Raw genomic sequence first — 4,871 nt, 5'->3', positions numbered from 1 at the left:
AGAATAGGAGGAACAGAGAACCAAAACAGAGGAAACAAACAGAAAACAAATAATAAAAGATGCTTAGCTGAGTGTGGTGGCACATGCTGGTAGTCTAGCTACTCGGGAGGCTGAGATGGGAGGATTGCTTGACCCTGGGAGGCTGAGCCTGCAGTGAGCCATGATCATGCCACTGTACTCAGCCTGGGTGGCAGAGTGAGACTCTGTCCCCTGCCTCCCAAAAAAATAGGCCTAAATCCAACCATATGAACAACTACATTGAATATGAATAGAATAAACACTCCAATTAGAAGACAGATTGTCAGTTTTTGAAAGCAAGATTCAACTATATACTATCTCTAAAAGATTTGCTTTATTTTTTGTCTAATTAGATTCTAGTGTTCTTAGAGATTCACTTTAAATATGAAGACATATTGATTGAAAGTAAATGAAAGGAAAAGAAAATACCATGCAAACAGTAAGCATATGAATACTAGAGAAGCTCTGTGAATATCAGATAAAATAGACATTTAGACAAAATGTATTATTAGAAATAAAGAGGGACACTTCGTAATGCTGAAGGGAAGGCTCTTCAGAAAGACGTGACAGTCGTAGAGTTGAACCCACCTTGTAACAGCTTCTGAACACATGACGCAAACATCCAGAGTTAGGGAGAAATAAATGATTCCACAATCATAATTAGGGACTTCAACATCCCTCAACAAAAATATCAGTAAAGACAAATATCTGAACAACACTATCCATCACCTTGACCCAAATGACGAACACTGCACCCACTGCCTGGAAAATACACATTCTTCTCCACTGCACGTGGCACATTCAACAAGAGAAAGCAGATGCTGGGCCAAAAATGAAATCCAGTGACATTAACAGCATTAAAATAAGGGTGTTGGGACCATGCGTGGTGGTTCATGCCCGTAATCCCAGCACTTTAGGAGGCCAAGGGGGGCGGATGACCTGAGATCAGGAGTTCAAGACCAGCCTGACCAACATGGAGAAAACCCGTCTCTACTAAAAATACAAAATTAGGCGGACATGGTGGTGCATGCCTGTAATCCCAGCTACTCGGGAGGCTGAGGCAAAAGAATCATTTGAACCTGGGAGGCAGAGGTTGCAGTGAGCTGAGATCGTGCCATTGCACTCCAGCCTGGGCAACAAGAGCAAAACTCCGTCTCAGAAAATAAAATAAAATAAGTGTGTTGGATGGTCTCTAAGATTTACCATGTTAAACTTCAAATGAAGTGGCATAACTCTAAGTACTAAAACAGCTTGAGAGCGAGAGAGAGAACAACAGAGGGAGAACCCATTTCTTTACAGGTGCCATTGAGGAGAAGTTGGAGAATTGAAGCATCTCATGGGAGGAGTAACTCAGATAAAACTTCAAGGGCCTCCTCTGGCCCCATGATTCTGTGATTGTGTGTGATTTCCAGGCGCTATGCTGGGCACCTCATGCACGTGGGCTGTTTCATGCCCACAGCAGCTTTGGGAGGTAGAAAGCATGATTTCTGTCTTGCAAGCTGTTTGGAAAGATTAATTTTTCCTTCCCCAGCAGTAAGTGGCAGAACCAAGGCAGGATTACAATCTCACATGATCTCAAAGCTCAGATGATTAACCACAGTCTGTATTTTTGTATTAGACCAATTGAGGCTCACAGGCAAAACTTTGATGCCCTGAAGATCCTAGAATGACTTAAAAATGATCGAAGGATGCTTTCACTTTGGCACAATTCCCCCAGCACACCATTGCCTCATTGTCTCCCTGTCCTTGCAGCCTCTGCTCCTGGAGATGGGGGGCTGGGTTTACCTGGTTCAGCAGCACTTCCCTGGAACAAACTACGTCTGGTACACAGAATAGGCAGTTAATCCGTGTGAGTTAAATAAGTAAATAGAATTAACAGATAAATTGCATTTTAATGTAAGGCAAATCCTGAAATGCAAACCTCCAACTGCTACATGCCCCTCCAAAAACACCAGGCATCCTGGGAGAGACAGTCTGTCTTCTGCAGATCCTGGCTTTCCCATGTAGACCTTTCCGGGTTTCCTCTCCTTTTTCCCATTCTGATTTTTAATGCTGGACTCACCCAAGCTGTCCTAAAACAGCAACAGGAAGTGCACGACGCACCACCTCTTCCTCACCTCTTCCTCTGGCAGGCAAAGGCTCCCTGTGCTGTCGGCGTTAGTCAGGATACATCACAGTAGCCATGGTACTAAAAAAAACCCAAAAAACCCTGAACCTCAGGGGCTCACAGAAGAGGTTTCCTGCTTGCTCATGCAACGTCCACTGGGAAGTGGAGTCCTCTTGAGGCTTGTCTCCACGTGGTGACTCAGGGCCATCCTGCCTGCATGTTGTGATGTATCATCTCCCCCACGTGGCCTTTGCTCCTGCTGCAGAGGGAAGAGAGGGCTGAGAGGCTGGTGGGATGTTTTAGGGCCAGGCCTGGACACAGGTCACACAGGAGGCCCCAGCGGACTCCAGAGAAGGTGGGACAGTGCAGTCTTCCTGTGCTCAGGAGAGGACCCAGCATGGTGAACTAAGCTGCCCCTGACACACCAGCTGGCTCAATGCTCAGCTGAGAAAACTCTTCCTTCTCACAGGGGTTTCCTGGGCAAGTCCTCCGCAACCACTCCACCCCCTCCCTCTTCTGCCTCTGGCCTCTGCTCTCCAGGGAAGTCTCCGCAGATGCCTGTCTCTCTCCCTTCCTCTGTTTCCCTGTTTCCCCTCCTTGTAAATTAAAAACGTCTCTGATTCCTTCTGAAAATCGTAAGAATAAGGCTAATATTCAATTTTTACAAAACAAAGTTAAGCCATAAATCTTGAAGTGCAGCTAGACATATTAATGAAACAGCACCTTTTATCTCGAACACCCTTGGACGGATCCCGGCTTCCCTTCGGAATATCGACGGCTCACCTTCCACGGCTTCCCATGATCATGCTTTTCATTTGACCACCAGGGATCAAAGTAACTTTTTAAAAAGCAATTGTATTCTGTTCTGTCTAATTACTGGTGTTTCCCCCTATGGTTTTCTACTATTAAGGGTTTCTAGGAGCTGGCCTGGGAATCTCAACAGCATTTATGACATTGTCATCGTGGAAAACACGTTCTGAATTTGAAACAACCGGTGCACCCACACACTTCATATTTGGAAGTAAGGCCCCTTCTGTATTTTAACTCTTTGGAAACTTGTAAAGTATATATGGTAAATGGAGTAACTTGCAACTATCTAAAATATTAACTAGAGCAATGGTTTTCTGACCATTTCGCTCAGTAGAAGCTGCTGTCGTAAAGAAACTCAGACCCCTCACGTGTTCAGAAATGACGTCCCTTCCAGCAAGAGCTGGAACGTTCTCAGACCTGTCTTCAATGCCCCGCCCACTGCGGAACGATGTGGCTGGGTGTCTCAGACGCCACGGCTCACCCTGAAGCCACAAAAGCTAATAAGCGACTGAAACACGTGGAAATCCCCATACGACGCTGGAAACTGGAAATGCTGGAAACGTGCAGGCTGTTAGTGATCAGAGAAACAAACGTGCACAATGGCTCTGAGCGAACGGCAATGGATGCAGTAATTCTCCAAACGACAGCAAAAGCTGTGTGCCAGGTTCTACCGGTAAATTTGGAGGTTTAGCAGTTGCAAGGTGTCTTCCCATCACCTCGGCAAACTTGCCTTCCTTTACCTTAAAAGCCAGTTTCTCCTTGGCTTCCAAGAGCTGGATCTCTAAATATTTTCATGTGGAAAACGAAATCCAAATAATGACTGAAAGCGCAGCCTCCCGCAAGCAGAGCGTCTGCACAGGGCCACCGTCTGCTCCTCAGGCCCCGAGCCCCGGAGGGTGGAGTACGTGCCAGCCGAGGTGCCCGTCATGCCCAAGCCCTGGAGGGTGGAGTATGTGCCAGCTAAGGTGCCTGAGCTCAAGTGGCCTCTGGTCACCGTCATGTGAGGATTGGCTGCGTGGGCGTGGGGCCTTTGAGCCCGCACTGGCAGAGGGCCGAACCCGGGGTGCTGGCCACTGGCCGGTGGCTGAAGGCGGGCAGCTCCCGACAATCCAAGTGCTTCAAGTTCCTGGGGCTGGCGGGGAGAACAAGGGGAGGGAGGAGGCAATGGTGGAGTTAAGAGAAGGAGAAAGTGTGGGAGCGGGTGGAGAAGGGCGCAGCTCCTGGCTCCTAGAACAGCGCCTGGTACAGAGGCACTCAAGTATTTGCTTATTTTAAATTAACATAATAATAGGCCGGGCGTGGTGGCTCACGCCTGTAATCCCAACACTTTGGGAGGCTAGGTGGGTGGATCACTTGAGCCCAGGAGTTAAAGACCAGCCTGGCCAACATGGTGAAAAGCCATCTCTACAAAAAATACAAAAATTACCCAGGTGTGGTGGCGTGCGCCTGTAATTCCAGCTACTCAGGAGGCTGAGGCTGGAGAATCGCTTGAGCCCAGTAGGCTGCAGTTGCAGTGAGCCGAGCGCGTGCCACTGCACTCCAGCCTGGGTGACGTGAGTGAAACCCTGTCTCAAAATAAATAAATAAAAATAAATGTTACATAATAAAAGAATTTTAAGTCTGGGAGATCTTTTAAAGATTATCAGTTTCCAGCCCCACACACATTCCCCCTCTCCGCTGCATGCACACACACACGTGCACGTTTGCACTCCCACAGATGCACACATGAGGCACACACACGTGCACGGGCACACACACACACACACAGATGCGTGCACAGACAGGGATGAGGAAGCCGTGGCCCAAAAAGCCCACCTAATTCTCCCAAGTGGATGCGCAGGTGGCATCCAGGAGAAGAGGGGAATGCTCACCCAGAACCCGTCAGAGCCCCACACACCATGGATGTGTGAGGAGACTCCGCTGGCCAGCGGGCACC

At 48.1% G+C, this 4,871-nt stretch overlaps 1 long non-coding RNA gene across 1 annotated transcript; it reads right to left on the bottom strand.

Moving 5' to 3' along the window:
• Nucleotides 1–1,283: 1,283 nt before the first annotated feature.
• Nucleotides 1,284–3,115, bottom strand: LOC134758884 (uncharacterized). The gene is made up of 3 exons (XR_010134555.1): nucleotides 2,849–3,115; nucleotides 2,081–2,384; nucleotides 1,284–1,838 (listed from the first exon to the last, which is right to left on the bottom strand). It is a non-coding gene; the product is annotated as an uncharacterized lncRNA (long non-coding RNA).
• Between the last annotated feature and the right edge of the window lie 1,756 nt (nucleotides 3,116–4,871).

The sequence above is a fragment of the Gorilla gorilla genome, chromosome 6 (assembly GCF_029281585.2).
Source record: "Gorilla gorilla gorilla isolate KB3781 chromosome 6, NHGRI_mGorGor1-v2.1_pri, whole genome shotgun sequence".
Taxonomy (NCBI): Eukaryota; Metazoa; Chordata; class Mammalia; order Primates; family Hominidae; genus Gorilla; species Gorilla gorilla.
This window is presented reverse-complemented; position numbering and strand designations above follow the sequence as displayed.